Source organism: Bufo bufo, chromosome 2, assembly GCF_905171765.1.
Source record: "Bufo bufo chromosome 2, aBufBuf1.1, whole genome shotgun sequence".
NCBI lineage: Eukaryota > Metazoa > Chordata > Amphibia > Anura > Bufonidae > Bufo > Bufo bufo.
In genome coordinates this window covers 208518022-208539774 of record NC_053390.1, presented here as the reverse complement: position 1 = coordinate 208539774, position 21753 = coordinate 208518022, and the positions used below count along the sequence as shown (strand labels likewise).

The 21753-nt window shown below is 42.9% G+C and overlaps 1 protein-coding gene and 1 long non-coding RNA gene across 5 annotated transcripts in view; one reads left to right on the top strand and one right to left on the bottom strand.

The window, feature by feature from the left end:
• CUX2 (cut like homeobox 2) overlaps positions 1 to 21753 on the bottom strand; it is a 534292-nt gene that overhangs the window by 313228 nt on the left and 199311 nt on the right. The gene's annotated exons all lie outside the window — the stretch shown is intronic.
• Positions 7224 to 21689, top strand: LOC120988548. The gene is made up of 3 exons (XR_005776147.1): positions 7224 to 7315; positions 15803 to 15806; positions 21680 to 21689. It is a non-coding gene; the product is annotated as an uncharacterized LOC120988548 (long non-coding RNA).

Here is a 21753-nt window from a genome sequence, read left to right as displayed (position 1 = left end):
TCTTTTCTTTTTTTAAGAACATTTGTAAAGTTGCTTCCTTTTTTATTTTAGGTACACTGGAAAATCATTCAAACCATCATTATGGCAGTGAAACAGTGCATTTTTTCTGAATGGTTGTCTCCAGAAAACCTGAATAGCAACCAGACAATAAAAAAAATAATGTGGATACAGCATATGATAACCACTGAACATAAGGAACTCCAGGTCAAAAAGTTCTTTAAGAAATGGAAAACATTTGTAATCCATTACTGTGACAAAAAGGAAATGGAACATGTAGTTTTTAGACACACTCAGTGGTTCCTACTGGAGGATTTGAAGGGCTCTTTAGGGGAACTGAAAGGGAACACAAAATGATGAGGAATTTGGGGGGAGGAACCTCGGATATTCCGTTAATCAAACACCAGCTTATGATACTGTGGAAGGAGGATTTTTTTTCTTTTATCTTTGTTTTGCAAATGACACAAAATAATGAAAGAGACCCAGAGAGTATTTGTTCTCATTGAATTGTTTTTTTGTATTTATTTTAATTTTTATCTCTTTATTTTCATTTTATTTTCATTATTGTACGTATAATCATATGCTCTGTACAAGCATTGAATGCAATGGCTGTATCCAATGTGTTATTTCATTGTAGTTTATACAATTTCAATGTGAAAATACTAAATAAAATATATAAAAAAAGAAAAGAAAATGTAATGCAAAGGTATACATAGCCTTATATTATAAAAGTCATACTAAGTGACTGGGACCAAGTACGAAATGTGGAATATTTGCGTAAAGTGTTACTTTGAGTACTGAATGTTCTTGGAATAGTTATCATATGAATAAAGCAAAAACAATATAAACTTCCTGCCACTATTACATAATAATAACTTTAGTAGTAACCTTAATCTCTTTGGTTCATAAAGCAAATTTGGGCTGGAAAGACTGAGATCCCATTTCTATTCAGCTTCAATATCCACTCATGAGTGAACATTTCTAACTCTTAATTAAATACCATTTGCATTCACAATGTCAAGGAGTAATGAGTTCTGCCAAATGCACACTGCTTTGATTCATTTTCTACCTCGCTGGTTTAGAAAACAGAACCAAAGAGACAAATAACAGACCGGTATGAGTAAGCACAGGTGGATATTTAAACAGCTCAGTCATTCGCGTGACCTATTCTCAGGAAAAACTTCAAATGGGGTCCTCCTCCAAAATGTGTTATATTGTTAATGCTATATCCGGTACTCTGGTGGGTTTATATATATATAAACTTTGGATCTGCAGCAATTTCCTGATTTTAAGAAACGGCAGATACAAAATGCATTATCTGCTATATGTCAATTATTTGGTCTTCGCCAAAAGGAACACGAGTGAGAGTCCTATGAGAAAGAAAACTAATAGAATTGCTTTTATTTAAAAGAAAATTGACAATAAAAAACGCTTATAAATAATTTTTAATTGAAACATAAAAAAACTGTACAAAAAATGCAAAAACACTCCGTGATCTTCCAAGAAGGATGTTAGTTATAGTTTCCTTGAATGTCTTGAAACAAATGAAATGACACAAGAGAAATAAATTCGTATAAAAAGATTCAAAGAAAAAAAATATAATACTTCCAGGTGAATATGCTTAACCTATGGATTACAAAGAGAAAACATGTTTTTACTTAATCCATAACCTCCATAATATATATTAAAAAAAAGAGAGTCACAATGCAGTATAGTGCATTCCAAATGAATATGGATTGGGTGACTAAAATGACAGTTAAATTAGCAACATTTTGGCCACCAGACTAAATTAGAACCCATGCACCCAAAGCATCAGTCCAAAGGGGACATACCCTTGCAAGGATTTAGCTAAAGAAGGTACAAAGGTAAAAAAGCAACTAAGCCCTGGAGCCTGAGAGTACCAAATGGCCTATCTGTGAACATATTAAAATACTTGAGGGTCTTAGTCCTCTTTTACATGTCCACGTCTGTGTTTCATCTGTGAAGATGCCGGTGAAGGGCCCGCTGTTGGTCCATGTGTCAGTTTTTTGGCCTCTGTGTATCATCCTTAGGCCTCATGCACACGACAGTTGTTTTTCTCGGCCTCCGTTCTGTTTTTTTTGCGGATAGATGGGGAACTATTTATTTCAATGGGTCAGCAAAAAAAAGCTGATAGTTCATCCGTTTGTGTTCCGCGTCTGTTGTCCGTGTTTTCCTTCAGCAAAAAAAATAGTACATGTCCTACTTTTTTCACATTTGCGGACAAGGATAGGCATTTATTACAAGGGATCTGTGGAAAAAAACGGATCCTTAAAAATAAACGAATGCCGCATCATTTTTTTTTTTCCGGACGCACAATTTGCAGACGTAAAAAACAACTGTCATGTGCGTGAGGCCTTATTCCACATGCTCTGATAGACTGAAAAGGGGATTTGCACAGCATCTCCTACCAAAGGTCAGTGAAAACCACTGACACGACACGGATGCCATTTGTGTTCTGTCTGTTTCACCAATAGACTTAAGTCGGCGTTTTTGGTCCGCATCACAGACCAAAGTATTGCATGTCTTTGTTGTTTTTTTTCCGTGGACCCAAAGTGAAGAATGTGAAATAAACAATGGCTCCATGTCTGGAGAACATGGATAACACCCACCCACAATTAAATGACATTTGAAAGAGGACTCAAAAGGGAATTTTAAAAATATGTTTCACCCTTGTTATATTATTCTAAGAAGTCGAAATGGAATGATCCACAGGGGAGGCGCAGGGCACAGAAGATAGGAGTGGTGGTTGTGGCCCTGAAATGGGTAGTAGTCCTCACAGTTCACGGTGGCAGAAGTCACTTCGGTGCTCCCTGGGCTGTGCACAGTGAATGGAGGTCACAGCCTTTCCTCCCTCAGGGCACTCCCTGATTTACTGGGGCTCTTGCCTGTTGGTAGTTGGGGTGCCCTTGATGTTAGGTGGCTGGCAGAAGAATGGATGCAGGGCCGGTGGAAGGATAATGGAGTCACTAATCAGGCCCATTGGTTGCAATGAATAAAGTCTTACTTTACTAAATATTTCATAGGACTAGTAGTACATATAGCAGCATAAAGGCACAGTACCAAAGTATATCACAGTACAGTCTCCTATGGGCAACAACAATGGTGGTAGTAGTAGTCCCTGACTCTCCTTCCAAGGACACTTTGCAGTCTCTCTAAAAAACCACAGGCATCCAAAACTCTGACAATCAGTACCACAGTGTCCATTGCAGGTTGCAGAATTTAGATCTGGATGACCAGTCCATTTGAAAGTGTGGTAGGTGCCCGAGGCTATTAACCCTTTCCATAGCAGCAAAGTCTTTCTGCCACAAACAAGCCAATGCCTTTCTGTCTTGCACAATCTTTATGGTTCTGGCGACTATTCTCTTTCCTTCAGAGATGCTCTTATGATAAAGTTGCTTCTTTGGCAGCTTTAGCTTCAGAGAGAAGGATTCTCTGGACTTGGGCCTAGTCTATAGGAGCTTGCACATGTAAATCTTGTGTGTAGCTCTGCTCAGACTAATTAACCAGGGGGTGCACCCAGTCAATCACCCTTGTAATCTAGCCAGGTCTGTCAGTGTTAACCATGTATTGCCCATAAATTGCTCTGTATACAAAGTGCATACATAAATAGGTGCTTTAACAGGAAATCACAACATTTAACTCATCAACATGTAATTATCTCTTTAAGCAGTAATTAATCCTTTGCAGTTGTCCCCAACGGGCACTGGAAATATTGCTATTTTTCTTTCAGAAAAGGTTTGCAAGGAATGCAATAAACTTTGCAAAAAGCGCAGAAGTGGATGCATTAAAATAATCAGAAAGCATTTGCAAAAACTGCACAAAAGATACTTTTTGCTGAAAAGCATTTTTTAGAATGGAATGTAAATGTGATTAGGCGCCAAGAAGGGACTGATGAGACGGCATAAAAGAGGGATGGATGGAAAACAATTTTTAACAAACTAGAAAAGGGTGTACAATTAATGCGTCCACAGAGGTGGTCATTGTCAGTGAAGGGGACACCTGCTCTAAGGCAGATTACCCTGAAGCTCAGGCACGGTAATATTTGTAAGGAATGACAGTGATTAGCGCAGAAGATCAGCTGGAAGCAGGCAAAGCCAGACAAAGCAAGGAGCTTGTCGCGCACTTACCTGTCTGCGCTACCGTGTTGAGCCCCACTGCTACATGGCGGTGTTGCAGGCGTCACTATGTTGCTATGGCAACTAGCCCCGCTAAGAGTGGGGCTGCACTGTTCCCTACCCTTTCACGACAGAGCTGCTGCACCCCTGCTAAGTGGAAGGGGGACATGTTGTGACAAGATGGACTCTGAAAGTGTCCATTAAAGGGGTTGTCTCACTTCAGCAAATAGCATTTATCATGTAGAGAAAGTTAATACAAGGCACTTACTAATGTATTGTTATTATCCATAATGCTTCCTTTGCTGGCTTAAAGGGAACCTGTCATCGGGATTTTGGGTATAGAGCTGAGGACATGGGTTGCTAGGTGGCCGCTAGCACATCCACAATACCCAGTCCCCATAGCTCTGTGTGCTTTTATTGTGTAAAAAAAAACCGATTTGATACATATGCAAATTAACCTGAGATGAGTTCTGTCCCAGATTCATCTCACGTACAGGAGTCATCTCAGGTTAATTTGCATATGTATCAAATCGTTTTTTTTACACAATAAAAGCACACAGAGCTATGGGGACTGGGTCATGCGGATGTGCCAGCGGCCATCTAGCAACCCATGTCCTCAGCTCTATACACAAAATCCAGGTGACAGGTTCCCTTTAATTCATTTTCCCATCATATTATCCACTGCTCGTTTCCACAGTTACGACCTGAAGGTCGTGCTTGCAGACTATAGGAAAAAGCAAAGCACTAGCCTATGTGCTCTCCCATGGTCCGGGCTACTAGAGAGGCTGGCCCTTTTTCCTATAGTGTGCAAGCACGACCACCACTGATGGATTACAGGGTGGTCGTAATCATAGAAACGAGCAGTGTATAATTTGATGGAAAAATGAATCCAGCCAGCAAAGGAAGCAATATGGACAATCACAATAGTAAGTGCCTTGTATTAACTTTCTCTATATAACAAAAGCTATTTGCTGAAGTGAGACAACCCCTTGAATACATTTCTGTCACCCGCTTGCTACTTACCAATCAGAAATCCAGTATTTCATAAGCAAAAACCATTCTCTACCAAATGTAACTCTTCAACGTAACAACTAAAGGCCCATCTACACTGGGCAATTATTGTCACAAATCACTTGTTTTTGATTGAATGTGACTATAATTGGCCTGTGTAAATGCAGGCAAAGATCAATGATAGATGTTATTTTTTGTTGATCGGTGTAAAAATCATCATTATTGGCAGCATGATTGTTCAATGTAAATGAGTTTTGTAGTGAGCCGTTGCTAAGGAGTAATGGCGTTGCAGGAATTTCCTCCCTATTGGCAGTGTGGGGATTGCTGCATAAAAATGCCAACAGTGGTAAAAGTTTCTAAAACCCATAGTAGTTCTTTGGTGATTCCAAAGCTCTGCCTTTATATGCATTCAACTTCCCTATGCCCCAACTAATAGGAAAACTCAATATATTGGAAGAACTGAGTTCCATAGCCAGCGTCCTGTCACGTGTCTACTGTCAAAAGCTGCAGAGGTTGACGTAACACTGTGTCAGTTTTCGACAGGCCTGAAGCTTTAAACAGGATACACCAGGTCATAAGTGGTTAAATGTAAATAAGCTTCCGTTTTTCTTCTAAGCGGTAGGTTTGGTAGGCACACTACCTTGCCTGAGGGAAGCGGGAGGGAGATATGACGAGGTGCTGATAGCAGTGGTCAGGTTTTCTTCACTAGTAAATCCTCATGTCAGAAAAATTGAATATTTAATCATGAGCCAGGCAATGAAATCGGTGGTTTCTGACTCCCAGGAAGATTAACTTGACAGTCACAAGCTAATCACACATCTATAGCAAAAACTATGAAGTGCAGTTGACCTTGTGTCCCTAGCTAACTGACTATTCTGCCGTACAAATTGCAGAATATTTTGTCTTTCTATTTATTATACTTGTACCAGTGGATTACTAGACCTTTGAATACATATTATGCATGCTATGTTATATATACTATATAAAACTGAATGTAAACTGGTTATTTCAAGTGATGGCCAATGTAAATTTCTGATGGTTGTGGCAGACGTGGAACTGCCATTGCCATCCCTGGGTATCAATGCCCTTAGAGTTAGCCCAAAGCCAAACTGGTTAGTTGGCACAGTGAGTCCACACCCACTTCCCATTACCCCAGGACACCTGTATTCAAGAAAAAATATATATTTTATTGTTGTGTTAATGGCATGTGCAACTCATTGTCAGCGACCAACTGTCATCGCTAGAGGTCCATTTATACATAGATACTGAATATAGCCATGTGCTAATATGTTCTGTATGATAAAGGTCCACACTAGAGTCGTGAAAAGTTTCAAGACTGACACAAATTTTGGCTTTCACATACTGAAGTATACTCATTAGTTTTTCATAAGTTTTTAAACTTTTATTGACAGATACATTGTTTATGCAAAGACTCAATATTTAGTGCTGACCCTTCTTTTTCAAGTGTTCTGCAATTCCCCCTGGCATGCTGGATAAAAGCATTGGACCAAATCCTGACTGATGGCAACCCATTCTTGCCTAATCCTGCTTGGAGTTTATCACAATTTCTGTGTTTTTGTCTCATCCATTTTGTGAGGATTGACCACAGTTTCTCAATGGGATTAAAATCTGGGGAGTTCCCTTGCCATGGACCCAAAATTTAAGTTACTTACTACTGAGCCACTTAGTTATCACTTTTACCTTGTTACATGGTGCTCCATCATGCTGGGAAAAAAGCATTGTTCATCACCAATTGCTCCAGGACCGTTGGGAGAAGGTGCTCTTGGAGGATGTTTTATTCATGAAAAAATTGCAAGCGGGCCCACTACTTTAGGTGAGAAGCAACCCCACATATGAATGGTCTCAGGATGCTTTACTGCTGGCATGACACATGATTTAATGGTAGCGCTCACCTATTTTTTTCCATGTCACCAAACAGTCTGAAGGGGGCTTAATCACACAAAAAAAATCTATTCTACCCCAGTTCTTTTCAGTTCAATTCCTGTACTTCTTGCAGAATGTCAGTCTGTCCTTGATGTTTTTCTTGGAGAGAAGTGGCTTCTTTGATGCCCTTCTTGGCCAGGCCATCCTCTAAAAGCCTTCACCTCACTGTGCATGCAAATGTACTGACATCTGCCTGCTGCCATTCCAGAGCAAGTTCTACACTGGTAGTGAACTGCTCCCGTATTTGAATCCTTTTTAGGAGACGGTCCTAGTACTTTCTGGACACTCTTATTTGTCCTGAAGCCTTCTTCAAAGCAATTTAACCTCTCTCCATGAAGTTCTTCATGATCATATAAATGGTTGACTTAGGTTAGGTGCAATCTTACACGCAGCAATGCCCTTGCCTGTGAAGCCCCTTTGACACAAAACAATGTTGACTGCATGTGTTTCCTTGGAAGTAACCATGGTTAACAGAAGAAGAACAGAAGCAACCAGTCTGCTCTTCTAATACAATCAGCATGACAGAGTTATATCAGCTGCCTTGTTGTTGTTGTTAACACTTTCTCAAGAGCTAATTAGAAGAATACCGAAATTATGTTAGCAGGTCGTTTTGTGGCAGTGGAAATCTGGTTCTTAGAGTTAGTTATTTTTCATGGCAAGGAATAACTGCAATTAATTGCAATTCATCTGATCACTCTTCATAACAATTTAGAATGAATCCAAATTGCCACCATAAAACTGAACCAGTAAACTATGTGAAAACCAAAATCTCAAAAGTCTCAAAACTTTTGACCATGACTGTATAATAGTAGATATAATAAAATGATTAATAGAAGTGCTGCTATCAATATAACAAGACAAATGTGTTGCATCTAAGGTAACATATAAGAGTTGTACAAACATTAATAAAGCAGTATTATAGCCCATAAATAGAGAAGTAACAGATATTATAGTCTATTATTTAAGCAGCACAGTGGAAACTATTCATAATTCATAAAAGTCCTCCAGTTGCAGATATCTCTGCCTCTGCAGGCACAACATTGGAATCATTTTCACAAGGACAGAAAGCAATATACATCAAGGAAATCAATATTATTAAAATAAAGGACACAACACTAGTTAAAATGAAATGCAATATAAGTATGCCTTCCACGTTCATTATTTGAGGATGTATAAGGAAAAAAAATCAATAGACTCTTTTTTAGATCAAGTTATTTCAAATAAATACAACACGAGCAGTGCAAATAAGGGCTGAATAGAGAAGATCACATTTATAATTCATTGCATAAGTATAGAGCTGTGCATGAGACAAATTCTGGAACTAACTAGAAATACTTTCTGGAGAGAGGTGTCAGCAAGACCAATGCATACTATCCATACTGTGAACCATTGACAAGGGTCTCTGCTGTGCTGTGGCTAAGGAGATGAGCTACAGAGGCATAGTCTTGATGGCAAAATGAATGTAGCACCATATCAAGAAACTATTGAAGATGAACTTGCATTCCAACATGACAATGATCCAAAACATGAACATGAGTTGACACCTTAAGTGGCTGCAGCATAAGAAAGTGAAGGTTCTTGAATAGATGCAATAACAGCTTGGGGGGCACATGGCACAGGATCCCCCGAGAGCTACATGTGGCTCTAAAGCCACTGGTTGAGGACCACTGATCTACAATATATGTGCTTCCAGCTCAAAATATTCATGAAAAAAGACATAGCCCTAAGACTCACAAAAACAAAAGGCTAGATAATGATAGTTGGCTGATGCATTATTTCTTCTGATGTATAAGGATACATCTACAGTACGTGCATGGCTCTTCAAAAGAATCTTTTCGATCTTTAAAGAGGTTATCCCACAAAAAGGATTACTAGGCAATGAATAGATCATTTTAAATGTAAGTATTATTGGAACATACACGCAAAAAATATATCGCTCATTTTTTTATGTACATTTCGTCTCGGTAGTGCCCCCTGCTGGTTATCCATCTAGTCCACCCTCTCCTGCATTCAATGGTAGACTAACATGCTCAGAACTTTCCCTGTTTCCTTCTCCTCTCATCAGTGCTGATGTAGTGATCTGATAGGGAAGTAGGTGAAGTGGTCCAGAATGTATAGCTATATATGTCTCTAGACAGCTGAGAAGGAAATTGTGGGTGCATTACATACCATATGCATCTCTGGGACTACATGTGAAGAACCATGTCCTATACAACAGAGGAGGGGGGGGAGAGCTAATCGCAACCCATCTACATGCTTGATGGGCTACTGCTTGTTGGCTTATGCCACAGAAGAGCAGGAAAGGCCTCCAGATAGTGAGTGAGTAAAAAGCTGTTTTAACTTCATGGTATAGCCCTTCTTGTGTGTAAAAGCATATGTTCCTTCATTTGAAAAGAATATAATGAGAAGAAAGAGCTTTTTTGAAACACAGTGGCTCAGTAGTTACTACTGGTGCCTTGCAATGCTGGGGTCCTGGGTTCGAATCTGTCCAAGGACAATATCTGTATGCAGTTTATATGTTCTCCCGATGCTTGTCTGGGTTTCAACCAGTACCCAGGTTTCCTCCCACACTCCAAAGACATACTGATAGGGAACATAGATTGTGAGCCCCACTGGGGACAGCGAGTGATGGTAGTATCTGCAAAACGCTGTGGAACATGTCAGAGCTATATAAGTAACTAAAATAAACTGTGGGCCAATGTATAAGATACAAACGTACATAGTTTCAGGAACCAGAGTAAAAGGGTTATAAAGTATTGATTGCCCTAATTTAGATCTAACCAGTGGCTTGGGAGTCATGAGTGACTTTCAGTTCCCCTGTAATATTTCCTAAACTGTTGGCAGGCCTACAGTAAGTACTACTGTGCCCAGTTGATTCCAGTGATGTCACAATTTTACCTATTTTGATGCTAAAGTAAAAATCATATTGTCAGCATAATAGGCAGGAAGCACACAGACAGTGAGCCCTGACTGGAATCCAGCATGCTTTCCCTGCCTACTAGCAGTGCAAGCCCTAAGTGGCAAGTCCGCAACTGGTCGACATTTCCTGCTCTGCTAAGTGCAAGACAAACACACTCGGAGATGCTAAAACACAAAAACGTGATTGTACGGGAATGGTTCGGAACCATGCAGGCAATACAGTACCAAATCAGAAGACAGAGGGTAGTCACAATAGCCAAGCCGAAGTCAGAACCAGACAAGAGTCACAGTACCAAATCACGAAGCAGAGAGTGGTCAAAGGCAAGTCAAGGTCAAAACAAATAGCAATCCAACAAACAGAATGGAACCAGGAGCACAGCAAGGGAGTAAAACCTATAAATGGCAAGGGTGTATTGCCAGCAGGGGATTTACAAACAGTTCTTTGCCTAAATAAGTGGAATCTGGCAGAAATTCATATTCACACTAGTACTGATAATAAAAACTCTCCAAAAGGTATGCTAGCAGCTTTGCACTGTTGAAGCTGCTGTCAGACTCCCTTTAAAGCTCCACAGATTATCTTTTACTTTTGTTGCTTTGTCTGTGACTATAGGGTATTTGTGTCTTTAGAGTGCCTTCGAGGCAGACACAATGAATTTTATTTCTTTGCAGCCTTGTGGATTTATTTATTACTTATAAGAGAAATGATTCTAAAGAGAACATTATACTGGCTACTGTTCATAATCCAGCCCTATATATATATATATATATATATATATATATATATGTACACAGTATATTATCACTTTCAGTCAAACTCTTTGATTACACAGTTGAAAACAGGATTTAACAGAGACTAATCAACTAATCATGGTTGCTGAACATAAAAATGATGGTGAAATGCGATATTGGTTCTTGTTTGGAAGTTACAGGGGTAAAAAGGAAAGAACACTGAGGACATTTATTAAGCTATTTATGTCACTATTGTGGCATTAAAAAAGTCGCAAATTATGTCAGACACTATAATTAGCGACTTTTTGAGCTTAGAAAAGTGTTGAGAAAAGGGATGGTGCTTAGTGGGAAAGCAGAGCCTACAGTGGCCTGCTGGTTTTACTAAAACGTATACACAAAGTGAGGTAAATTACAGCTCAAGTCTATGTTAGCTGGCTGCTGGCGGGTATAGATACATGAAGTGCCAGAGATGCGTCTAATTTATTAAGAGGCATCTGACGCTTAATAAATTAGTCCCTTTCACTCCAGTGCACAGGGGATCAAGACTGGCGTATGGGAACGCCAGACTTGATAAATCTCCCCCACTTAATATAATGAGATTTTCATTTGTTAGAAAGAAAATGCACATACATGCTTCAAATAGGACTTCTTTTTGTGTGCCACTTGTACTCCATTTCTGGGGCCTCTCTTCTGATCATCCAGGCAGTAATCTGCCAACATTGCAGGGCTCCATTTACCTTTGTAACACTTCTAAATGACTGATATCCTGATGAAAACGCTGCCCTTGTCAGTCAGTGAGTGCACCGCAATTAATGGGAAAGACATCTGAATGAGAATAGAGCATATGTGGTTTCTGGGACACTCTGCAGCCCATTTTCTTGTATCCCATAAGAAGTTCATCCACAAGAACGTGTGTGGCCCGTGCCCGTGCTGTGGACTGAAAATAGTGGTCCGCAATCCATGGATACCAGCTGTGTCCCCGTCGTTTGTGGATGTAGACCAATTACCTTGAATAGGTCTGCAATCTGCAATACGGTCCACACCGCAAAAAAAAATTGGACATGTCCTATTTTTTTTCCAGTGCGGAGGCACGGACCGAAATCCCACGGAAGTGCTCCGTAGTGCTTCTGTGAGCTTCCAATCCATGCTTCCGCTTGCAGATTGCAGACCCATTCAAGTCCAAATGGGTCCACATCTGTGATTCGGAGTGCACACGGCCAGTGCCCGTATATTCGTCCATTTGCAGTCTGCAATACGGGCGTGGACAGCCTATGGTCGTGTTCTTGAGGCCTTGGGGTGGGGTTTTTGCACCAGGGCTTCAAGCAGGCTTGGATCTGTAACTACTGATGAGCGAAGCGAGCTTTGGATCCTAGATCTGAAGTCACTAAGGTCAAAACTTTGTTTGAATACTGTACGGAGATTCATTTCTGTACAGTATTCAAATGTATCGGCTCCGGCCAGTTGAAATGAGTTATCACCAAAGTCCTGCCAGACTTCGGAGATAACGAATTTCCCTCGCCAGAGCCCATACATTTTACTGCTGTATGGAGACGGATCTCCGTACAGCATTAAAACAAAGTTTGGAGCGAATCTACTTTGGATCTTGGATCTAAAGCTCGATTCACTCATCCCTGTCTGTGACATTTGAGCTGGGAGGGGAAGGAGAGACAGAGACCTGAAGCTATAGACACTCCACGTGAGTCTTGTGCCGGGGATGTAAACACAGGGTGTGGGTCACAGATCACAATTATGCTGGAGAAGTCAAAATGCACTCAAAACTTCATCATCTGCATACATATAATGCAGTAAGGTTGAATACTGGTGTTATTTTTTTTGTGTGCAACCAGAAAACCCCTCTAACTCTAAAAACTACCTAAACACCCATCGAGCGGCGTAGCTATAGGGGGTGCAGAGGTAGCAGTCGCTACCGGGCCCAGGAGCCTGAGGGGGCCCAAAGACCCTTGTGCCGCATAAGAAGACACCGGTATTATAGAAAGGTTATGCTGGTCAAGTTATACCTCTGGCTGGAGGGAAGAGGTTAGGTCAAGGCCATTTCAATTTTTGCCTCAGGCAGCATGAAGGCTATGTGCTTCCCTGCCCCTGGCCACAAAGCCCTGAGGGAAGGGGAGCCTAAGCTGGACTCTTGCACCAGGGCCCATGAGCCTTTAGCTACGCCCCTGCACCCATCTATGTTTCATACTGTAACCTCTGATGTTTTAAACCAAGTCATATAAGCAGACACACACTTTAGTCTTTAATGCATCTAGTAGTTTAAGTAGTTAATCCTTTTTGAAAGCCCATTTATATTTATTGAGGTTTTAGGTACTGAGATAGATCAATCACTCACTTGATCTCATAGATTATACTTCCAGAGTCTGATATACTAAGCAACATTAATTTGACACAAATTAGAAAGGAATATACATTTCTTGACTTGTGACAATGTTACTTCAGCATATAGGCACAAGCAGTGCACTTTGGAAACAGCTTCCTCTAACTATTAGAGGTATTAAGTAGAGATGCTGTCTAATGGGAATGTGTTCTGCCAGCTCCATTACTCACTCCAGCTTGAAACTTCCAATGAACAATAGGGGACTTAGCGTAGACTAATGGCTGCCAGTCAATCAATCAATCAATAAGTTTCCTCTAACCACAAAAGTCCTATATTCCCTCTTATTCACTACATCATCATATTCAGACCAGTAGTGGGGGGTCATATGAAAAGCACAAAGGGTGCAGGTTAGGTAAAGACAAATATTAATAGATTTTCCTAACAAAATGACATCGCTGCCATATGTACTATGTGCATTTATTTAGATTTTACGATATTGTAATTTAAACTGATTAAAGTAACACTCTAGCGAATAATTTTTTTTCACACATTAAACTACGTACCCCTTCCCCAGGTACCTGTTTACTCTTTTTTTTTGCATTATTGCATTTTTAAACCAACACGTACTAACAATGGTGTTTGACCCTACAGCCCGAGTGTCCGAGTAAACTGAGGTTTCAGTGTAATGTTGTGGTTACCTTGCCAGGGGGCGCTGTACATCCCTTTGGTACAGATACTGTGTGAGGAGTAATGTTGCAGCCTGTTATTTATTCACAAGGAACTAACTGGAAGCAGGAACACTGCCATGGAGAAAGACATGGCTGATGGGCTAAGAAACCAACAGCCGAATATTTCAGAAAGTTAAATAGATAAGAATAGATTGGCACTGGTGGCTTGTAACGCTGGGGTCCTGGTTTAGAATCTGACAGGGACAACATCTGCATGAAATTTGTATGTTCTTCCCGTGTTTGTGTGGATTTAGTCCCACACTTGGGCTGCAGTAAACGATTATTTTAGAAATCGAGTATTTTATTAATTATTTTTTTACAATTAATCGAGTAATCTAATAAGAAAAAATGAATTTAATAGACTGTTTTCCTTTATAAAAACTTATCAGACCCCCTGCCATCAGTCCCCAACACCCTTTGTTCCCCCCTGTGCGATCACCCCAAGTGCATCAGTTCCCCCCAGTGCCATCAGCTCCGTTCCACCCAGTGCCATTAGCTCCACTAGCCCCCAGTGCCATCAGCTCCCCCATGTGCCATAAGCTCCCTTCCCCCAGTGCCTTCAGCTCTTCCCCACCAAAGCGCCATCAGCTGCCCCCCTAGTGCCATCAGCTGCCCCCCTAGTGTCATCAGCTTCCCCCAGTGCCATCAGCTTCCCCCCAGTGTCATCAGCTTGCCCACCAGTGCCTTCAGCTCTTCCCCACCCCAGTGCCATCAGCTGCCCCCCTAGTGCCATCAGCTGCCCCCCCAGTGCCATAAGCTGCCCCTCCATTGCCACCAACTGCCCCCCAGTGCCACCATCTCCCCCTCCTAGCCATGTGCCCAGCGACAGTACTTACCTTTCCTGTAGGGGTGCCGCTCCACAGATCCTCCATCTTCTTCTCTGCGCGCTGCACTGTCGTCCTGACGTCACACAGCGTTGGGTCATTGTCACAGTTCTGTGAGAAGGTCTGGCAGACGTCCTTCTCTACCTCTTGCATGACGTTCTTTGTTTTGGTTTCACTTTGTCATCTCCTTTCCTTCTCCCAGGTGTCACCTATTTAGATTAATCGTCTCCCTTTACATTCCCTCCCATACTGCCTCACTTTGCGGTTTATACTACTTCCTGGATGAAGTGTTCACTGCTGGAGGCTGCTGCTGCTGTTTGCTCAGATAAGTCTTTTCATGTATTGGCTTGATTCTAGGTGACCCTGCCTCCGTCCGTATTAAGTGCAGGGAGCCGGTGGTCGTGTCCCCTCACTATTATAGGGTTTTCAGGTGTCACACAGTCTTAGGTACGTGGGCATGCAATCGTCTACCATTGAGACCCTTGCATGGGCATAGCAGTCAGGGAGAGCTCTTAGGGTTTTATAGGGATCACCTATATGCTCCTTAGTTTGGGATAAAGCCAGTCGGATGTTTATTCATATGTTCCAGCTATCTGCAACATCATCCATGACATTATAAACCGCCGTAACCGTCTTAAGCATGGATCCGGTTTCAGCCTTGATTGACCGCATGCAAGGTCTTTCGCTGGAGGTAGCAGATCTCCGTAAAACTGTGTCTCAGTTTCAGGTGACCAGTTCTGCTGGCGTTCATGGAGTTTGTACCGAGCCTAAGATCTCGCTTCCGGATACGTTCTCCGGGGGTAGTGAGAATTTTGTTTGCTTTAGAGAGGCTTGCAAACTCCATTTTCGCCTTCTTCCCCATTCCTTTGGTGATGAGCTTTTTCGCTGCCGGTGGGGGCACGAGACCAGCCTCGTTAGAATCTGCCATGTCTCTAGCTGTTCGTATTGACAGGCGTCTTAGAGAGAGAGAGAGGAGACTACTCCTTCCTGTCATATTCAGCCCAATGACAGTGGGGCTGACAAATTCAGTTCGCAGGGGTCTCAGTCTCTCTCAATCCCCTCTGAGGAGGAGGGCATGCAGCTGGGTTTGCTTGCCTCTGATAGTAGAGGATTGAGCTCTCGGAGGAGGGTTTCTTTCTGTTTTGGGGGTATAAATCATTTGGCTAATGTTTGCCCCTCTAGGAGAGTTTTCTGAGGGTAATAAAAAAAATGAAAAAACCCCTCTAAAAACTTTCCATTTGCTACTATTGGCAAGGTTGATGCGGAAATTGAAGGTTTGCCATTTGCTTGTAGTTCCCGTTTTCTCCTACCTGCCAGGGTGGCGCTAGACAGCAAGAACATTGTTTGTGAGATTTTTGTAGATAGTGGAGCAGCTGTCAATCTCATTGACAATCAATTTGCAATAACGCATGGTTTCCAGGTATGCACTTTGGAAAAGGATATACCTGTTTTTGCTATGGATTCCGCTCCACTTTCTCAAAGATCGTTAAAGGGCATAGTTCACAATATCCGTTTGACTGTGGGTGACGCTTATGTTGAGGATATGTCATGTTTCATCCTAAGCGGATTACCTACTCCTCTAGTGTTGGGGCTACCCTGGCTCACTAAACATAACCCCACCATTGATTGGCAAGCAAGGAAAATAAATGGTTGGAGGGAGTTTTGCAGAGAGAATTGCCTCACGGCATATCTTTCAGAAGTTTCTACCAAGACTGTACCATCTTTTCTCTCTGAATTTTCGGATGTGTTTTCCGAGAGTGGTGTCCAGGAGTTGCCCCCTCACCGGGAGTACGACTGCCCTATTATCTCATCCCAGGCGCCAAGCTGCCAAAATCACGTTTATACAAGAGCCTGAGAAAGGGACACATCCGACCCTCGAAGTCACCTGTTGCTGCTGTTTTTTTTTTTTGTTAAAGGACTTCTGTCACCCCCCAAAACTCATTTTTCATTTTTGGGCATATTAAAATCCTTATTGGACGACTATTCCCTATATAGGGCTCTTACCTTGTTCTGTGGCTTCGTTTCATTAAAAATCAAGCTTTTAAAATATGCAAATTACTTCACTACCAGCAAGTAGGGGGCGTCTACTTGCTGGTAGCCGCCGCATCCTCCTTTTAAAAAACCGCCCCCTCCTCCAGTTGATTGACAGGGCCAGCGAGCGCTCTCCTCCTCCGGCTGGCCCTGTCAGCATTTCAAATCCCACGCCTGCACCTTACGTGTCTTCATTCGGCGCAGGCGCTATGAGAGAAGGACACTCACTTCCTCAGCACTCCCTCAGTGCGCCTGCGCCGATGACGTCTTCTCTTTTGGGTTTAGAGGTGATCGTCATCAGTGCAGGCTCACTGAGGGAGTGCTGAGGAAGCGAGCGTCCTTCTCTCAGAGCGCCTGCGCCGAATGAAGACACGTAAGGCGCAGGCGCGGGATTTGAAATGCTGACAGGGCCAGCCGGAGGAGGAGGGCGCTCGCTGGCCCCAACTGGAGGAGGGGGCGGTTTTTTAAAAGGAGGATGCGGCGGCTACCAGCAAGTAGACGCCATACTTGCTGGTAGTAAAGTCATTTGCATATTTTAAAAGCTCGATTTTTAATGAAACGAACCCACAGAACAAGGTAAGAGCCATATATAGGGAATAGTCGTCCAATAAGGATTTTAATATGCCCAAAAATGAAAAATGAGATTTGGGGAGTGACAGAAGCCCTTTAAGAAAAAAGATGGTTCTTTAAGACCTTGTCTGGATTTCAGGGAGCTGAACCGTATTACAATTCGTGACCCATACCCGCTTCCTCTGATCCTGGACCTGTTTAACCAGATTGTTGGGGCTAAAGTTTTTTCTAAGTTGGATTTAGGAGGGGCATCCAACCTAGTCAGGGTCAGGGAAGGGGACGAATGGAAGACACCTTCAATACCCCTGAGGGTCATTTCGAGAATTTGGTTATGCCCTTTGGTTTGATGATTGCTCCGGCCGTTTTCCAACATTTTGTGAACAGCATTTTTTATCATGTAATGGGGAAATTTGTACTGGTGTATCTAGATGACATTTTGATTTTTTCTCCTGATTTCAAAACTCATAGGGACCACCTACATCAGGTCTTGCTCATTCTGCGGGAGAATAAATTGTACGGTAAACTGGAAAAATGTGTGTTTGCGGTTCCGGAGATTCAATTACTTGGTTTTCTTCTCTCCGCTTCTGGTTTTCGCATGGACCCTGAGAAGGTCCGTGCTGTGCTTGATTGGGAGCTCCATGAGAATCAGAAGGCGCTGATGCGGTTTTTGGGTTTTGCCAATTATTACAGAAAGTTAATTTTGAATTATTCCTCTGTTGTTAAGCCACTCACTGATATGACTAAAAAGGGGGTAGATTTTTCCTCCTGGTCGGTAGATGCGCTTAAAGAGGACCTTTCACTAGTTTAAAAACTAAAAACTAACTATATCAGTGGGACTCCCAGGCTATGAGCTGTGCGCTACGATTGGCCAGCGCTGCAGCAAGGGACAACCCTAATACAAAAACTCTGCCCAGTACAACAGAGGGAGCTGCGGACACCGGAGCCTATACCGGGCGAACGGAGCGGCGCCCAGACATACTAGTAAGTGCAGGGGGACCCCTGGGCGCTGCTCTGCCCATTGATATAGTTAGTTTTTAGTTTTTAAACTAGTGAAAGGTCCTCTTTAAGGCCTTTTCTAGTATCAAGGAGAGTTTTGCTTCCGCTCCCATTTTGGTACAACCTGATGTCTCTCTACCTTTTATTGTTGAGGTGAACGCTTCTGAGGTGGGTGTGGGTGCGGTCTTATCTCAGGGTCCCTCTCCTACCAAATGGCGACCGTGTGCCTTATTCTCAAGGAAACTCTCCTCCGCAGAGAGAAATTACGATGTGGGAAATAGGGAGTTGTTGGCCATCAAATTAGCTTTTGAGGAATGGCTCCATTGGCTAGAGGGAGCCAGACACCCTATTACCGTGTTTACCGACCATAAGAATCTGCTCCGGCCATCTTCCAACATTTTGTGAACAGCATTTTTTATCATTTAATGGGGAAATTTATTCTGGTGTATCTAGATGACATTTAGATTTTTTCTCCTGATTTCAAGACTCATCGGGACCACCTACATCAGGTCTTGCTGATTCTGCAGGAGAATAAATTGTACGCTAAACTGAAAAATGTGTGTTTGCGGTTCCGGAGATTCAATTTCTTGGTTTTCTTCTCTCCGCTTCTGGTTTTCGCATAGACCCTGAGAAGGTCCACGCTGTGCTTGATTGGGAGCTTCCTGAGAATCAGAAGGCGCTGATGCGGTTTTTGAGTTTTGACAATTATTACAGAAAGTTAATTTTGAATTATTCCTCTGTTGTTAAGCCACTCACTGATATGACAAAAAAGGGGGTAGATTTTTTGTCGTGGTCGGTAGATGCGCTTAAAGCCTTTTCTAGTATCAAAGAGAGTTTTGCTTCCACTCCCATTTTGGTACAACCTGATGTCTCTATACCTTTTATTGTTGAGGTGGACGCTTCTGAGGTGGGTGTGGGTGCGGTCTTATCTCAGGGTCCCTCTCCTGCCAAATAGTGACCGTGTGCCTTTTTCTCAAGGAAACTCTCCTCTGCAGAGAGAAATTACAATGTGGGAGATAGGGAGTTGTTGGCCATCAAACTAGCTTTTGAGGAATGGCGCCATTGGTTAGAGGGAGCCAGACACCCTATTAACGTGTTTACCGACCATAAAAATCTGGCTTACTTGGAATCAGCCAATCGTCTGAACCCGAGACAGGCCAGATGGTCTTTGTTCTTTTCTAGGTTTAATTTTGTTGTCACGTTCCGCCCTGGGGTTAAAAATATGAAGGCGGATGCCCTGTCACGTTGTTTTCCGGGAGGGGGGAACTTTGAAGACCCGGGTCCCATTTTGGCTGAAGGGGTGGTTGTCTCTGCTCTTTATCCTGATTTAGAGGCAGAGGTTCAGGCAGCCCAGGCAAAGGCTCCTGATCTGTGTCCTCCTGGGAGGTTTTTTGTGCCTCTCGCTTTACGACACAAGGTTTTTAAGGAGCACCACGATACTGTCCTTGCTGGGCACCCGGGGAGTAGAGCCACAGTGGATCTTATTGTTCGGAGATTCTGGTGGCCTGCTCTTCGTAAGACGGTTGAGGGTTTTGTGGCAGCCTGCGAGACCTGCGCTCGTGCCAAGGTCCCTCATTTACGGCCATCGGGTTCTCTCCTCCCGTTACCCATTCCTTCCCGTCCTTGGACACATCTGTCCATGGACTTCATTACGGACCTGCCTCATTCCTCGGGGAAGACTGTGATTCTGGTGGTAGTGGACCGTTTTAGCAAAATGGCGCATTTTATTCCCTTTCCTGGGTTACCCAATGCTAAGACGTTGGTGCAAGCGTTTGTTGATCACATTGTTAAATTGCATGGCATTCCTTCAGACATCGTTTCTGATAGGGGCACACAATTTGTTTCCAGATTCTGGAAGGCCTTCTGTTCTCGCTTGGGGATTCGGTTGTCGTTCTCTTCTGCTTTTCACCCGCAGTGGAATGGTCAGACCGAATGCGTCAATCAGAATCTGGAGACATATCTGCGCTGTTTTGTGGTGGAGAATCAGAGGATTGGTATTCTTTTTTGTCCCTTGCCGAGTTTGCTTTAAAAACCCGTCGCCAGGAGTCCTCTGATAAGTCACAATTTTTTGGTGCATATGGATTTCATCCGCAGTTTGGGACATTCTCTTGAGAGGGGTCTTCTGGTTTACCTGATGAGGAGAGATTTTCCTCGTCTTTGTCATTTATTTGGCAAAAGATTCAGGGTAATCTGAAGAGGATGAGTGAGAGATATAAGCGTGTGGCGGATAAGAGACGTGTGCCTGGTCCGGACCTGAATGTGGGTGATCTGGTGTGGTTGTCTACAAAGAATATCAAACTGAAGGTTCCCTCCTGGAAGTTGGGTCCTAAGTTTATTGGGCCTTACAAGATCTTGTCCATCATCAATCCCGTTGCCTTCCATCTTGATCTTCCTCAGACTTGGAAGATCCATAATGTTTTTCACAGGTCCCTATTAAAACCTTATGTCCTACCCACTGTACCCTCCTCTTTGCCTTCTCCTCCGATTGTTGTTGATGGTAATCTTGAATTTCAGGTCTCTAGGATTGTGGATTCTCGCATTATCCGCGGTTCTTTCCAGTACCTCGTTCATTGGGAGGGTTATGGTCCTGAGGAGAGGATGTGGGTCCCAGTGGCGGACATTAAGGCCACTCGTCTCATCAGGGCTTTCCATAGGTCTCATCATGAGAAGGTGGGCTCTGAGTGTCCGGAGTCCACCCGTAGAGGGAGGGGTACTGTCACCGCCAGTTCTGTGAGAAGGTCTGGTAGACGTCCTTCTCTACCTCTTGCATGACGTTCTTTGTTTTGGTTTCACTTTGTCATCTCCTTTCCTTCTCCCAGGTGTCACCTATTTAGATTAATCGTCTCCCTTTATATTCCCTCCCATACTGCCTTATTTTGTGGTTTATACTACTTCCTGGATGAAGTGTTCACTGCTGGAGGCTACTGCTGCTGTTTGCTCAGATAAGTCTTTTCATGTATTGTGTTTCCTTGCTGACTTGATTCTAGGTGACCCTGACTCCGTCCGTATTAAGCGCAGGGAGCCGGTGGTCGTGTCCCCTCACTATTATAGGGTTTTCAGGTGTCACACAGTCTTAGGTACGTGGGCATGCAGTCGTCTACCATTGAGACCCTTGCATGGACATAGCAGTCAGGGAGAGCTCTTAGGGTTTTATAGGGCTCACCTATATGCTCCTTAGTTTGGTATCAAGCCAGTCGGACGTTTATTCATATGTTCCAGCTATCTGCAACATCATCCGTGACAGTCATAGCGCGGGCTTACGTGCACTATGACCTGACCATGTGTCAGGAAGAAAGTGCAGCACGGTGCGGGCCGGTGGGTGACCACGGAGCAGTAAGTAATAGCAAGCGCTTCACTCCCACTCCGTGGTCACATGACACAAATATATCCTCAATGCAAAAAATTTGCAGCAAGGATTTTTTGTGTGTTGAATTACTCGATTCAATCGAGTAATCGTTTCAGCCCTATCCCACACTCTAAAATTATACAAATTGACTCCCTACAAAATTGACCCTAGTGTGGATTGGGGTTGAGCG